This window comes from Pelodiscus sinensis, chromosome 6, assembly GCF_049634645.1.
Source record: "Pelodiscus sinensis isolate JC-2024 chromosome 6, ASM4963464v1, whole genome shotgun sequence".
NCBI lineage: Eukaryota > Metazoa > Chordata > Testudines > Trionychidae > Pelodiscus > Pelodiscus sinensis.
In genome coordinates, this window is record NC_134716.1 from 86,872,675 (window position 1) to 86,889,802 (window position 17,128).

Sequence of the window (17,128 nt, forward strand, 5' to 3'; positions counted from 1 at the left end):
CATATAGCCCCAAATTTCTATGATTATATGAAAATTAGTTTTCATAGCTTTAGTTTCTGTTTGGAATTGTCTATGGTGCCTCATCACTATAATAACAAAAACCTAACTAATTTATTTCCACAAAATCTCCATTATCCCAGTTTTACTGATGGAGAACACAAACAGAAAGATTAGAGTGGCACAAAGAAGTCAGTGGCAAAGCTAGGAATGGAACCCAGATTTTGAGTCTCTGCACTTTATCCACAAGTCTATCCTCTCCCATAGAAAGTATCCATGGCTCTGGCTTTTACTGCTGGATAGCCTATTTCTAGTGATTCAGAGCCAATTACTAAAACTCTTCTTCCCTGTCTTTTCTTCCTCTGTTGCTGCTGCCAGCTCACCCTGGGCCTCAGTCCTGCAAGGTGCTAAGCACTCTTGCCACAGCACAGCAAAGGATCGATGTTGCAAGACTGAGTCTCCTGTTGTGATGTTGCTGCACTGCCCAGGACAGGCTAGGAGAGGCCAGCAGATACATCCATTCTGGAACTTAAAACAAGTCAGTAACAGGCATGAATTTCATGGAAACATAGGACAGCTATTCTCCTCCAAACTCCCAAACAAGGATACACTCCATGTTTAAAAATGGCATGACATAATATAATGCAAGGCAGAGCCATGTATAATTACTATGAAACACTAGAATTACAAAAAGAAAACTAACTTAACGTAGGATGCACTTCCCTCACTGCTGAGAAACTAACAGTGATCAGATGGCCAACAGTTAGGTAAACAAATGAAATAAGACAATCTACTTTAACACGGTGAAGTTTCAAAACTTAAAAAATAAATATCCATGCCTCCGTTGCCCTCAATAAGTCATTTTAAGTCAAAGCAAGCTTTTTCATTTTTACTAATGGAAGGCGAGCATGGGCACGGGGTATGCTGTTTCTGAAGGTTCTTCCACGTTAGTATGTGTTCCTTACAGTGCTAAGTAAAAGATAGCAATTAGAATCCAGGACTGCACTCAACTTCATTATAAAAAACTCTATTACCTTTCTGCCCAAGCTATTACCATGCCTCTAGTGCAGTGGTCCCCAACATGGTGCCCGTGGGCGCCATGGCGCCTGTGGAGGCATTTGTTTGCGCCCGCCAAGTGCTGGGGGCTGTGGGGAGCATCAGCCCCGGCTGCGCGGCTATGGGGGGGCGCCAGCTTTGGGCGCGCAGCTCTAGAGGACGCTGGCCCCAGGCTTGCTGTGAATGGGCAGCCCCCGTGCCCATGGCCACGCAGTGCATATGGTTGCTGGCCACAGGCACGTGGCTCATGGGGGTGTGGCATATGCGTGGCCCCGCCTCCAGGTGCGCAAGTGTCCCCGCCCTCTGGCACCCAGCAGGTGAATGGCCTCGCCCACTGGTGCCCGGCAGCTTCAAATGATTTGGGACCACTGCTCTAGTGGGCTCTAAGAATGCCCATTAGGGATTTCTTATTGGCTGATGTAAAAGTTTGAAACTTAGTTTAAGTCATCTGGCAAAGAATGCTTTGCATATTTTATAATCCTTGAGCTTTTCCTCCCAATACACACAATGTATCAAATTTCCTTTAAGTTTTGTTTTTTTATGATAGAATTTGATAGCTCTTAGGATATTGCTGTTTTTTCTAACTTATGTAAGAACAGTAAAAAAGGGCAAAGATGCAGTGTTGTAGATTGAACTGTGGTATTCTTTTTAATGATATATTCTCAGGTAATAACAGAAGATAATGCCCTCTGATGGAAAAGGCACCTAGTTTGCTGACTCTCTACTGTGGTTTAATAGCCAGCAAGAAGAAAGCGTTAGCCCATGTGAAGATGGAGTGAGTCAGAAGTCACTGGCCATTAAGTAAGTCAAAGAATTGTACACTGTTACACAACCAGTCTCAGGAACTTTTTTTTTTTTTTTTTTTTTTGTGGCAGAATAAGCTGTGATCAGGCTGATTATAGCTTTGATGAAGATGAAATTGTCTGGCTTTAATTATTAAAGAGAATGGAGGAACAAATGCAACCTCACAGACCAGCCCACGTAAATAAAAGTGCATCCACAATACCTGCCTAGAGATGTTCATGACAGGAGCAGAATTATCTATACTTTTCTGTTGGCTCAGGCCATGAAGTGGCCCACTAGAGAAAGATACTGTCTTTACTGCAGTGCTATCTGTCCTTATATTCTCTGAATGAGTGCCCTTTCTTCTGGTGCTAGATGTTGCTACAGGAGCCAGTTAGCTTGCAAGGTTTGTCTTTCAGGTGGCTCTAACAGAGTTTCTTCCATTTCCAAAAAAGTGGCAGGATCATGCTAACTTCTATGCTTAATAACCTCCTGATCACAACTTGAGCAGAGCAAACTTTTAAATGTAGAATAGTAATAGAAATGTAGCCGTGTTAGTCTGGTGTAGCTGAAGCAAAATGCAGGACTATGTAGCACTTTAAAGACTAACAAGATGGTTTATTAGATGATGAGCTTTTGATCTGAGGAAGTGGGTCTGACCCACGAAAGCTCATCATCTAATAAACCATCTTGTTAGTCTTTAAAGTGCTACATAGTCCTGCATTTTGTTTTAAATGTAGGTGATCACTGTCCCTCTCTTAAAATGTAGGATAAGTGAACTCGGTGAAAGGGGCCCTTGCTGAAAGTGTACACAAGTTCTTGGAGAGTACACAAAAGAGACTGTAAGAGAAAGGGCAGAAAGAACTTCCCTTAGCCAAAACAGAGCCAACAATGAAGACAGTTGAGGGCTTGCCACAGGCCAGATTAGTTTTCCAAAGCTATTAACCTTTGTGACTAGCTGGGGAGGTGAGCTGAGAGGAACAAGAGCAGACAGACTGGCTACACAGATATTAAACCTGGCACTTCTGAATTACTTGGAAAACTCCTTTGATGGGATTCAGGAAGTGGGAGCCTATTAGTCTGTTGCTCCAGGCACCATTGCAGGAAGCCAGTGATTCTTTAATGTTCCGGTATGAGGAACTAATGACTATGACAGAGGGAGACCACTGTACTAATGGGAAGCCCCAGTAAATTCTCAGCTCCACTCAGAACTGTCACTTTCCGAATTTTTCCCCAAGACATAAGGAGACAGGGTCCAAAATGGCCTGCAGCAGAAGCAGCTCTTTGAGGGCATGTCTACACGGAGGAGTTATTTCAAAATAATAAGGCAAGCATCCACACTACCAACCCTGCTATTTCGAAATAATGGGCTTGTTATTTCAAAATAATAACTCCTGCTTGCGAAGAAAAATAAACTTATTTCAAAATAGTTATTTTGGGTGTTATTATTTTGGAATAACTCGGTAGTGTAGACATAGTCTAAGACAACATGAGTAGAGGCAAGAGAAAGTTTTCACTCAGACTTGAAGAGCTCTATAGAGCTCGAAAGTGTCTCTCATTAACATTAGTTGGTCGGATAAAAGATATTACCTCACTCACCTTCTCTCTCTGATTTCATACAGGCAGTTTGGCAAAATGCCAGCAGAGGGAGCATGCAGCAGCAATAGAGAAAAGTAACTGTTAAGTACCAGCTTCCAGACGAATGGAAATTGCAGGATACCCATGAGATAAGGGCAACAGTTGATTTGGTATATGAGAAAGGCATTCTGCAATTTGCATTGTTATACATTATGAGATTGAAATATCCAGCCAGAGCCTCTGGTAACCATTATAAATACGCACACTTAAAATAGTTTGACAAATACACGTTATGGCAAATAAGCCACCAGAGCCGAAGGTGTTTTCTCCTCCTCGTCATCCCTTTATTTTCCTAAAAGGAGTGGGTGGGTGGTGGGTAAGAGGTTCCCAGAACAAAAAAAGCAAGTGAGAGACTGTGCAGTACTAAAAGATAAGTGCCGAACAAGAATGTATTCCACAATTTCTCTTATGTTTTGCAGCACATTTTCCTCCCAGAGATGGTAAGTAATTTTTAAGATTTTTTTCCCCTAGTGGTGGTCAAATAAACTTCAAATTTCCTTAACATCACATCATTTGACTTCATGCCTAAGTCTGATACAGAAACTGAGCTGGTAAAGTGAGCCAGTGTCTTGGCCCTGGATGAAGATAAAAGAATTCATGCTGCTTCTTTTAGCTCCAGCAGCCCCCTTATGCTGAAGGAATCTCTTATGCAGAGTAATGCAACAGCTCTATTTTATCACCCTAGAGCAGGGGTTGGCAACGTACAGCACACGTGCCACAAATGTCATGCAAGATGATTTTCAGTGGCACGCGCAATGAACGGGCTCCACCTTGCTCTCCACTTCTACAATGGTGAACCCGTGCTGGCGATCCAGCATCACACCCCCTCCCTCCCTGTAAGACTGGAGCCAGCGCCAGCTTCCTGAGGGGGGAGGGAGGAAGCCCTGAAGCTCCGCACCAGATCTAGCTAGTGGGAAAGTGCGTGCTGCTTCTCTCCTCCTCATAGCAACACACACGCTGCTTTATACACGCAACCTTCACTCATGCTCCCGGGAGGTGGGAAATGGGAGCTGAGTGGCCTCCCCCTGCCTGGAAGCCCTGGGCAAGAGACCAAGCAGGGCGCAGTGTGGAGAGACCTCTCCCCCACTTCTGGGAGAGCGGCATGGCCCAGGGCAGGAGGGTATGCTGGGGCATGCCATTTCTGAAAGATGGCCAACCTCTGCCCTAGAACACTGCAAATTTGCAGATATCCACTTTATATCTGTGAGTATCCACATCTGCAGCTGTCAATGTGGATATCCGCAGTTCATTTTTGCAGATCCAAAGGAGGAGGATATGGATACAAATTTTGTGTCCATGCAGGGCTCTATATCACCCTTCATTTTTCAATAGGTATATAAGCCTTGAGGCAGGGTATATGGTGAACTACAAAATCTATTTCCCTTGGCTACCCTGGGAGGCTTTGTAAGAGATGAACTGTGGTTTCTTAATCCACAGGCTAGATGATATTTTATATAGACAAATTAAGGCTCAAATTATATTCTGTGCATGAACTAGCTGAATTGTATTGTATTCATAGGCATGCTCACAGGGTGTGCTGGGAGTGCCCGGGCACACCCTAATGTCTCGGGCTGGCTGGCAGCTGTTGGAGGAGGAGGGGGATTTGAGACGGGGTACCACAGCCTGTCACTTTTCCTGCAGCCATCTACGGGGCACTTTGGGGCAGAAAGCGCGCATGCGCGGTGGAAGCAGCTGGGGCCAGACCAAAGATGCCAGCCCGAGCCATTTTTTTGCCCCGAGCCCGACAGAAGGGCAGACACCTGCAGGGGAGGAACCAGCACCAGAGAAGCGAAGCAGGGCAGGTGTGTAGAGGGAGGTGTTACGAGAGGGGATGAGGAGGGGTAGCTCACATGATCAGAGTGGGGCTACTGGAGGAGTGGGCACAGGGGGGAGAGAAGGGCTGGTGGAGGGGGGCAGGTCTCAGGAAGGCTGAGGGCAGTGAGAAGGGCAGGAGTCAGGACAGCAGAGGGTGAGGGGTTGGGGAGCAGCACGCACCAGGGGAGCTGATGGAGCAAGGGGAGGAGACATGGCAGCAGAGAGAAAAGGTAGAGGTTTATAAGATATTTATTAATAACAGTGGCACATCCAAACAAGCCACATGAACTCGATACTGGTGCACAACACAAAATTCATTCTGCTCATGGGAGGAAACTCTTAGGGGGAACACTTCCCCCAGCCTCTCTGCCCCTGAGTTAATGTCACATACATTGAGTTAATGCAACTGCAGGATAGTTGCATAAGGGCGGCTTGGTGGGGGCCAAACTAATTCCTATTGGTAGGAGGATGGTGGGAAATGTCCTTGGGGGGGGGGGGGTCACATGACACATTTTACTTCTGGTCATGTGTCCATCTTGCCCTGAGAGTGTTACTTCTACAGGTGTGGCCAATGGGAGTCGGGGTGTGGCCAATGGGGGTCAGGGGCGTGGTTAACAGGGGTCAGGGGCATGGCTAATGGGGGTCAAAGTACATTTAAAAAAAATTCTTCGGGTGCACACCCTAATGAAATGTGCTGCACACGCCTATGATTGTATTTTAAATGTAACAAATAATAACCAATGATAATAAAAAACCTTTTTTCCCCAGTAGATGTCAACGTGTTCTACAAAGAAGTACAAGTATTCATATACCCATTTCATGGATAGGGAAACCGAAGCAGATAGGTGAAAAGACTTTTTCCTCAGTCACACTATATGACAATAGAAGAACCAAGAAAATAACTGAAGTGTCTCAACCCCCAGTCCAATGCCCTTGCTACCAGGCCATGCTTTCTTCTCCAGCAATACCTAATTCTTTGTTGAATTCTTAATTTTGTATAGATTTTAGGACTTAGGCAAATGCTTTATTATGTCTTAATAAATACATTCTGATCAAGGTTCCCTGCAAGCTGAGTGACCACACGGGTGCGCAGCCCATTTCTGAGCTCCATGCAGCAGTTCACAGCTTCTTACGCATGCAGGAAGCTCAGCTGATTGGCTGGGGAAAGAGGGTGGGGCATGAACTAGCTCACTCTCTTGGAGGAGCAGAAGCAGCAGCAGCAACTGCTACCTATCATAAATGGAGAAGCCTCTACTCCAAGGCTGGACAAAAGATGATCTGCAGGCTAAGGATGTTAAGGACTATCAGAGGCAGCAAAGGGGGAGGAAGAAGGGGTACTTCAAAGCAGCAGCACAGCTGAGCCAGGGATCAGCTGTATGGCTATTTTGAAACCCCAAGGCAATGTTCAGCTGTGCGGCGCTGCCCCTTTGAAACGCCGCCTTGGCATTTCAAAGGGACAGTTCCCTGGAGCCCGGAGTCAGCTGGGGAGTCCCAGGCTCCATGGCACTGCCCCTTTGAAACACTGCCTTGGCATTTAAAGGGGCAACGCTGTACAGCTGATCCCCAGCTCAGCTGTGCAGCGTTGCCCCTTTGAAATGCTGCCTTGGCATTTCAAAAGAGCAATGCCATGGAGCCCAAGGTCAGCTGTAGGGATGATAATATCAGTTAATTGAATAGTCGAGTAACCTCATGAATTCTTTTTGGTTACTTGACTATTCTATAGTCCCCAGAGGTGGGGCTGGCAGCCAGTGCTCTCCGGCCCCACTCCCAAGGAGAACCTTGTCACTTTGTGCTGCTGCCTCTGTATCAGAGCAGCAGTGTGGAATGCCAAGCAGGAGCTGGTCTGTGAGGGGAGCCAGTTTAAAAACCAGATTCCCATGCACATTGGCTGCCTGCTACCCCATACTGCTGCCCCTGATAGGGGGTGGCAGCAACTCCTGGATCCGGCGTGAGCTAGAACTGAGTCTGGGCTGCCTGCCCACCTATCTCCTAATAACACTTTAAATGCAGAACTGCAGCAGGGGTAGGTTCCAGACCCATCACAAGCCAAGACTGAGACAGGCTGCTGGCCAACCTACTAAAAATGTATTGGTGGGGGTGAGTGAAGGGAAATGCTTACTGGTTAATCGACTACACTATTATGGCACACAGCACAGCATGGAGTCCAGGGTCAGTGGGGGGATCCCCAGGCTCCATGGCTTTGTAATGCACAAGAACCCCCACTGGGGACTCTTGTACATTTCAAAGCTGGCAGATCGCATGCATCCCGGAGTCAGCGGGACTTCCCTCAGTGGGGGCTCTTGTACATTTCAATGGAGGAAGGAGGAAGTGCCTATCGACTAGTCAAGTAGTCAATGGAAATTCGACTAGTCAATTAACCACAATTTAACATACTTATTGCAGGCCCGCTCTAGCCGCAAGAGCCTCAGCTGGCTCCCTGCCTCTCCTGTAACTGCTCATTGCTCCGGAAAGAAGGTGCAGGGCCACATGTGTGTTTCTGAATGCTGAGAACCTGGAGGGAGAGGATACAGGCTTCTCATGCTGCCCCCGTCCTCAGTAGCTTCTATTGGCCAGTTTCGATCAATAGCAGCTGCCTGTTTGCAGGACAGGCAGCATGTGAAGTGCCTCTCCTCACTCATCCCCCGGGATCACAGCACTCAGTTCAGAGCAATAAACATGGCTCCTGCAGCTCCACTGAGCACTTACAGGGGATGAAAGGCAGGGACCCTGGCTAAGGAACCTGCTGGGCTGCTAGCTGGGAGCCAAGTAAGGTCTCCCAGCCAGAGCCTCTCTCTGGCACCCCAGTCCTTTCTTCCCACCCGCCAACCCTCTGCTCCCCTACCCCATATAATCCAAACCTTCTGTATCTCTGCTCCAGATCCCATACACCTTCCCAGACACTGCATCCCTCCTCAGGTCACAGCCCCCTCCCAGGCCCTTTACCCCCTCCTCATCCTAGTCCTTTGTCCCAGGTCATGATCTTCTCCTTAACTCAAACTCCCTACCAGAACCCACACCCAGATCCCTTACCTCAAGCTCCCTTCTACACCCAACCTCTATCCTAAACCCACGCACTTCCTCCATTAATATAATGGAAGAGTGTGGCCCTCGACCACTTACCAAACTGTTGAAGTGGGCCTCCATCAAAAATTATTGCCCACACACATGTCAATGGTTTACGGTAAGAAAGAAAAAGATTTTTTAACAGAATTTTTTTTGAGAGATGCAGATACCTAAAACTCTGATCTTAATTATTTTTTTAAATTCTGTGTTACTAATTAATACATGGTAAACTGTATTGCATTAAGGCCAGATGTTTGCTATCTGGTAGAGTTCTGGCTCTTATGGGTCAGAAGTAGCAAGTACTAGGCGTGATGCTAGCTGTTTTGTAGGATAAAACCTTATTTGCAGGATCTTTGAAAGGATGAGGATACATGTACTCCAAGGTCTCAGAGGGGTAACCATGTTAGTCTGTAACTTTAAAAAAAAAAAACCACTTAAACAATGGTCCTGTAGCACCTTAGACTAATAAAAATATATAAACAGTACCAGGCATTTGTGTAGTGTTAATTTAATATGAAAACAAATAAAAGAAAATCATAAACATTGCTCCTTGTTAATTATCCCTTTTTTAATATATTTTCTTCTACGCCTATGGATTATTTAAAGTATATATTTATATCTATGTTTTTGTCTGTACTGGTGGGTGACATCTACACATTACCTCAATATTGGTGTCGCACATAAGAAATTTCAACCCACTCAAAAGAAAATTCAACCTTCTCAAGGATGGAAAATCTTAGCAGGAACACTGATTCTGATCTTGACTTTTCTAGCTCCCACTCAGATAATATCTATCATATTAACAGTTAGATACTTGAAGACGGGATCACAGATTTCAGTAATTAAGTGCAACAGTGACAAATTTGCAGAGGAAAATCTGATGTACCATGATAGCTGAATTAAACAAGCAAAATCTTCAACTTTTGAATTTACCAATAGCACAATGAGTAACATCATTAGCATCCAGTGAAAATAAATTGTTTTATTTGGAATGTTAATCCCACCAATTTAGGGAAATAAATAGGATAGGATCCTGCAATGCATTTTCAGGCAACTCTCCTGCCACTTAAAAAACAAAAGTTTAATTTAAGTAAGCAGAAGATCATGTCCAGAGTTTGCAATTCTTTTTTTAAAAGCTATACTAACATTCAACTCTTTAGAGGAAAGAGCATTTATGTTGGTGGTGTAAAAGTAAAATAGACTGGTTTTAACGTGTTTTTGCGAGACATGCATGTGCACACACACACACACACACACACGCACACATCTTCAACAAAATTAGATACACAAACCAAATCATGATTAAAAAACTTATAAACAAACTGTACAGCTATTGTAAGGCTCAAGACAATACATAGTCTCATTATTTCCTCCTTTAAAAAATTCTAAATAGATAAAGCAGAGACAACATAAAATTATAAATCTGAGACTAGGGTTTTTTATTTCAAAAGGGCTAACTTTAGTAAATTAAGGAAATTAGTTAGGGAAGTTGATTGGACTAAAGAAATTACGGATCTTAAAGTGGAGGAGGCCTGGAATTATTTTAAGTTAAAGTTGCAGAAGCTGTCAGAAGCCTGTATCCCTAGAAAAGGGAAAAAATTTATAGGCAGGTGTGTTAGACCAAACTGGATGAGCAAGCATCTCAGAAAGGTGATTAAGAAAAAGCAGAAAGCATATAAGGAGTGGAAAATGGGAGGGATCAGTAAAGAAAGCTACCTTATTGAGGTTAGAGCATGTAGGGATAAAGTGAGAAAGGCTAAAAGTCAGGTAGAGTTGGACCTTGCAAAGGGAATTAAAACCAATAGTAAGAAGTTTTATAGCCATATAAATAGGAAAAAACAAAAAAAGAAGAAGTAGGACCGCTAATTACTAAGGATGGAGTGGAGGTTAAGGATAATCTAGGAATGGCCCAATATTTGAACAAATATTTTGCTTCAGTCTTTAATGAGGCTAATGAAGAGCTTAGGGATAATGGTAAGTTAACAAATAGGACTAAAGATAAGGAGGTAGATATTACCATATCCGAGGTAAAAGCCAAACTTGAACAGCTTAATGGGAGTAAATCGGGGGGCCCAGATAATCTTCATCCAAGAATATTAAAGGAATTGGCACATGAACTTGCAAGTCCATTAGCAAAAATTTTTAATAAATCTCTAAACTCAGGGGTTGTACCATTTGACTGGAGAATTGCTAATATAGTTCCGATTTTTAAGAAAGGGAAAAAAAGCGACCCGGGTAACTATAGGCCTGTTAGTTTGACATCTGTAGTATGTAAAATCCTGGAAAAAATTTTGAAGGAGAAAGTAGTTAGAGACATTGAGGCTAATGGCAATTGGGACAAATTACAACATGGTTTTACAAAAGGTAGATCGTGCCAAACCAACCTGATCTCCTTTTTTGAGAAAGTAACAGATTTTTTAGATAAAGGAAATGCAGTGAATCTAATCTACCTCGACTTTAGTAAGGCATTTGATACAGTACCACATGGGGAATTATTGGTTACATTGGAAAAGATAGGGATTAATATAAAAGTTGAGAGGTGGATAAGCAACTGGTTAAAGGGGAGACTACAGCGGGTCATACTGAAAGGTGAACTGTCAGGTTGGAGGAAGGTTACTAGCGGAGTTCCTCAGGGATCAGTTTTGGGGCCAATTTTATTTAATCTTTTTATTGCTGATCTTGGCACCAAAAGTGGAAGTGTCCTAATAAAATTTGCGGATGACACAAAATTGGGAGCTATTGCCAATTCAGAAAAGGATCGGGATATCATACAGGAAGATCTGCATGATCTTGTAAATTGGAGTGATAGCAATAGGATGAAATTTAATAGTGAGAAGTGTAAGGTTATGCATTTAGGGATTAATAACAAGAATTTTAGTTATAAGCTGGGGACACATCAGTTGGAAGTAACGGAGGAGGAGAAGGACCTTGGAGTCCTGGTTGATTATAGAATGACTATGAGCCGCCATTGTGACATGGCCGTGAAAAAGGCTAATACGATCTTGGGATGTATTAGGCGAGGTATTTCCAGTAGGGATAAGGAGGTGTTAGTGCCATTATACAAGGCATTGGTGAGACCCCATTTGGAATACTGTGTGCAGTTCTGGTCTCCCATGTTTAAGAAGGATGAATTCAAACTGGAACAGGTATCTTGAGTTATAAGATCAAGAACACATATTCCTGCGCATCCTGAAATATAATCTATGCTATCATGTGCCGAAAGTGTCCGTCTGCTATGTACATTGGACAAACATCTCAGACACTTCGCCAAAGGATTAATGCCCACAAAACAGATATCAGACAAGATCACAAAGAGAAAACAGTTTCTTGTCATTTCAGCCAGAAAGGACACAGTCTCAATGACCTGCTAACCTGCATCCTACTTCAGAAGACATTCAAATCTGCACTTGAAAGGGAATCCTCTGAACTGGCATTCATGCTAAAATTCGACACCCTCCGCACCGGACTTAACAAAGACCCCAACTATCTTACACATTACAAAGATAGCTTCCCCAATTATCACCTCTAATACTATTAACTCACAGACATTTCCCCTTCCCCACCTCTAATATCATTAACTCACTGGCATTCACCTTCCTTCTCTCCCCCCCCCCCCCCACATCCCTCTTCTGTTCTGTAATGTGATTTGTCCTTTTCATGTGTGTTCATTTTTTTAAATTGTATCCTTTGGTATATATGGTTGTGACTGTTTTCTTCCATTATTTGATCTGAGGAAGTGGGTCTGGCCCACGAAAGCTCATCATCTAATAAACCATCTTGTTAGTCTTTAAAGTGCTACATTGTCCTGCATTTTGCTTCAGCTACCCCAGACTAACACGGCTACATCTCTACCACTAGGTACAAAGAAGGGCCACTAGGATCATCCGAGGAATGGAAAACCTGTCTTATGGAAGGCGACTCAAGGAGCTTGGCTTGTTTACTTTAACCAAAAGAAGGCTGAGGGGAGACATGATTGCACTTTTTAAATATATTAGAGGGATAAATACCAGGGAGGGAGAGGAATTATTTAAGTTTAATACCAATGTGGACACAAGAACAAATGGATATAAGATGGCTAGTAGGAAGTTTAGACTTGAGATTAGATGAAGGTTTCTAACCATTAGAGGAGTGAGGTTCTGGAACGGCCTTCCAAGGGAAGTAGTGGGAGAAAAAGATCTATCTGGTTTCAAGATTAAACTAGATGGGTTTATGAAGGGGATGGTTTGATGAGATAACACGATCTTGGTAACTAATTGACCATTCATTATCAGTGGGAAATAGGTCAATGGAGGGATGATAGGAGTTACTATAGAGAACTTTCTGGGTGTCTGGCTGATGAGTCTTGCCCACATGTTCAGGGTTTAGCTGATTGCCATATTTGGGGTCGGGAAGGAATTTTCCTCCAGGGTAGATTGGCAGAGGCCCTGGAGGTTTTTCGCCTTCCTCGGTAGCATGGGGTACAGATCACAGCTGGAGGATTCTCTGCATCTTGGGGTCTTCAAAGTATTTGAAGGCTTCAATATCTGAGATATAGGTGAGAGGATTATTCTAGGAGGGGTGGGTGAGATTTTGTGGCCTGCCCTGTGCAGGGGGTCAGACTAGATGATCATAATGGTCCCTTCTGACCTTAAAGTCTATGAGTCTATGTGTAAAGGAAATTCAAGTTTCAAAATAAAACCCGGATTACTCTACAAGGACATATAAATCAACCTTCTTTTAAAAAGGAATCCTTATTATTTGATGGTCTCAGGATACAGGCTGATCTCCATACGTTTTGTTTTTCTTTTTCTTTTTCTTTTTTCAAATACTGCAGCAATCTCTATTATGCAGGAATTCTAAAAGCACAAGGCAGGCAAACATTGCAAAGTTACCAGTGTCTTGCTGAGTGAACACCTGCATCTGTCACTTCACAGCAGGCAAACAATAGCAACTACAATATAGACACAACAATTTCACACAATCCTCATATAGCCAAACCCTGTTCTGATGGACTGGCAGCTCCTTGAAAACAGATGTTCCTTTTAACACCAGAATCAGAGTCTGCTGCCTTATTGTTGTATTCAGAATCCTGATGTCTGTTGCAACCAGAACACTGTTTACAGAGCACATCTGAAGAAAGTGGAACAAAATGAGGAGAAAAGGATGCAGAGTAATGTACTATTCTCCAGGCAGAAATTCACACTAGAGAAATCTATTGTTGTGACCCATTACAAAACTAAACAAGTTTGACAATTGCACAGTTTATATTCTTATAACAATTTTCAACCATTGCACTAAAAAAAAGCCTTTGTTAATGTTTCCCACACTGTTTTAGCCATTACATGTTTAACTATTTCCCCATTATTGTTTTGTCATCAGCAATGTTATGTATCTATAAAGAATGCTCAGAATCAAAATTCTACTCATGAATTAAGTTATATTCTTTTGTATAAAAAATTTCAAAGTACCCATATTTAAATAGATAGGAGTAGTACAATTGGCTAATAATCTGGGGGATTCAGTATAAAAATACATTTAAAAGGGCAGGCTTAAAATGTGATCTCCTTCAGCATGGCGCCATCTGGAAAGTCTTAGCTTCTACAGTACATATGTTTATTTTTTCTGGAAAACCAGTCTCTTTGTGTGCAGATTTGATTAGTCAGTTTCATGGTAATTTGCATGTCTGGTTCCTCAGCATGTCCCCTACCCTGCAGCTGACCGGTTTAAAAATATGTGCCTTTTGAAGTATATGAGAATAATTGTGTCACTTGCCATTCTACAAAGCTAACAATCTATCAATCGTCACAGTAAATGTCTAAAATCCTCTCATCATTGATTGTACACCTGTAAAAGGAAGCTCCTTAAGTGACTATAAAAGCAACTGCTGATCCTTCATTTTTCAACTTTTAAAAATAGCTATCACTTAAATCCATTCAAGATGGACACTGACACTACTGAGGAGCATCACCAAGGTTCTCTCCTCTTGAAATGTCATCACCAGCATACTGTGATCTGTCAAGAGCTGAGCTGTAGCCCCCTCATCTCCATTTCCCAAGAAACCAAAGGAGGAGGGGTGGAGGGTAAAGGGGAGGAATGGCTGGAGAAAAGGAGGAAGACAGAAAACAATTACAATAGAAAAACAAGTAGTGAGTAGGAAAGGTAGAAAACTGAAATAAAGAAAATATACATACCTATTTTAATGAAAAATTTGCTTCATACAATCTTGGGAGTCTATGATTTAATTGAAACAATTTATCTGTTTCTCTCAAAGTACATAACAATGAAATTATTCCAGACTTTGGACAAAGGCAAGCTGCATTTCCTCATGTGAATCAACCCCCTTCTAAGACTACCAAACACTCATAAGACTGTAATTTTGTGCACTTCCATCTCACATATTAGAGTCATTAACAATTAGCAAAATGAAGGGTGATGGAGGGGTGTATGAATGCTCTCTATAAATACATCAGGGAGGTAAAACACAAGGGAGGGAGAAGAGCTATTTAAGCTAAAATACATTGTTGACGCAAAAACAAATCACTATAAACTGGTTGTGAATAAGCTTAGACTAGTAATTAGAAAGATTCTAATCAGAGGATTGAGGCCCAACAGGAGCTGTGTGAGGGCAAACAATGTAATTAGTTTTAAGAAAGAGCTTGGTAAATGTATGAGTTGGGTTGCATGACACTGGTTGTATGATTGCAGCAGTTGTAAGGGAGACATCAGATTAGGGATATAAGTGGCTAGTCGATCCGATAAGCATAAACCAGCTTAAAAGCCAGTTTGCCCTAACATCATCTCCACGGGCAGCTGGGGAGTCAGCGGTATAGCAGGGGACCAGGCGCGAGTCAAGAATCAGCTGATTCCCAGCTCATGCCCAGTCCCAGACGCCACGCATCTTCTTTTAAAATATATTAAGAGCCAGCAGAAGTGCAGCGGGGGGAATCAGCTGTCCCAACTAGTGCCTGATCTCCCCACTGAGTTTCCACCTTTTAAATGTATTAAGAGCCTAATGGCTCTTAATACATTTAGAAGTCAGAGCCGCAGTGGGGTTAGCTCCTGGGGCTGGAAGCTAACCCTGCTGTGGCTCTGCAGTTTCCCCCCTTATCGACTAATCAAGTAGTCAATGGAAATTCCATTGACTAGTGGACTAATTAATTAAATGCAATTTAACATGCCTACATCAGATTAATGTTTTATATTCCTGAAATTTCTCATGCTTAATGGCTTCAGTTGGCCACCTGTAAAGAGTCAGGAAGGAAATTTCTCTCCTTCCCCAGATATGTATTCTGGATTTGTTTGTGTTTTTTAAAACACCTTTCTTCCCAAGAATCACAGATTGCCACAGCTGGAGATGGGACCCAGAATGCTGTGGGCTGATGCTCTGAGATGCTATTAATGACTAATAGGTCTGGTTCTACCCCTGCAATCTGGCTGAAGTGCCCATTGCAATTATCTGTGTAGCTCGGGGAAAGAAGAAAACCCTTACGCAAAGATCATCTCTTCAACCTACCATTCCCATAGGCTAAGTCTACACAGCAGGCTTTTTGCGCAAGAACTGTTTTGCGCAAGAGTTCTTGTGCAATAGGTCTTGCGCAAGAGTGCGTCCACACTGCCATGTGCTTTTGCACAAGAGATGTGCTTTTCCGCAAGAGCATCCATGGCAGTGTGGATGCACTTTTGAACAAGAAAGCTCTAATGGCCATTTTAGCCATAGGGGTTTCTTGCGTAAAGAAACCCCTGTGGACCATCCACACTGCTTTCTTGCGCAAGAGCTCTTACACAAGTGGGCTTATTCCTTGTGGGGAGAGGAAGAACTCTTGTGCAAGAAGCCCTCTGTTCTGATGCTTTACTGTAAATTTACTTGCACAAGAACTTACATGCAGTGTAGATGCTCTGCAAGTTTTTGTGCAAGAAGGGCTGTTCTTGAGCAAAAAGTCTGCAGTGTAGACGTACAAATGTGTGAGAATGTTCAGCATGCACTAAAATCCCGTGACTTACCAGAGCCTGAGTGGGTAACAAATTTTAAAGTCTCAACCTCTCCCTCTCTTTTACAGCAACAGATGTCCAGCTCAGTAACAGACACAGATCTCAGCTCTTCTAAGATGTCAGGAAGGAGAGATGGTCTCTCTCAGGCATGGTGTTCTCAGACCACTTTATAAAGCGAATTCTATCCAGAATTTCACAAGTTCAGTCCCAGACCATCAGTATAAAGACAGTGACAGGACTTCACGGTGCAGTGTGGGAAATTAAAAGTGTTTTCCATCCTCTTCTTGCCCCAATAAGCATAAAGACCTCATTCCATTTTACCTCTTCTCTTAGTCATTAGTTAGATGACTAACTAATCCTTCCTCATAGGTAGACACCTAACAAGGGATCCTACTGTTTTAAGTGTTTTTCTAGTTTTCCAGGTGAAATATTTAAGCATTAACAAAAGTTTGCCAAAGGAGTTAATTTAAATAAGTAGACAAATTCTTATCTCTGGCAAATTACTGATACAGAGAAACCTTTGATCCTGAAAGCAATGGAAACCCAACAGAAGTGCCAGTATGCCACCAACAGGGAAAATGCATACAATTGCTTATCAGGATGATTGATTCTAACTGAATATATTGTGGGAAATTCTGCTCTCAAGCCAGAGCAAACCTTTTGATTTCAGCTGAGTTATTCCAGATTTACACTATTGTTAACAAACACAAAATGTAGTCCAATTAATTGTCCCAGAACATATCCATCCCTGGGTCTGTATGCCTATCACCTCTTTAACAAATTCTGACCGCATTTAGATAGATTGTAG

General features: G+C 42.8%; 1 protein-coding gene and 1 long non-coding RNA gene across 2 annotated transcripts in view; one reads left to right on the forward strand and one right to left on the reverse strand.

Moving 5' to 3' along the window:
* LHFPL2 (LHFPL tetraspan subfamily member 2) overlaps positions 1-17,128 on the reverse strand; it is a 210,769-nt gene that overhangs the window by 151,606 nt on the left and 42,035 nt on the right. The window lies entirely within an intron of this gene.
* On the forward strand, positions 1,719-6,197 carry LOC112545127 (uncharacterized). Its single transcript, XR_012904866.1, has 3 exons — positions 1,719-1,854; positions 5,116-5,276; positions 6,061-6,197. It is a non-coding gene; the product is annotated as an uncharacterized LOC112545127 (long non-coding RNA).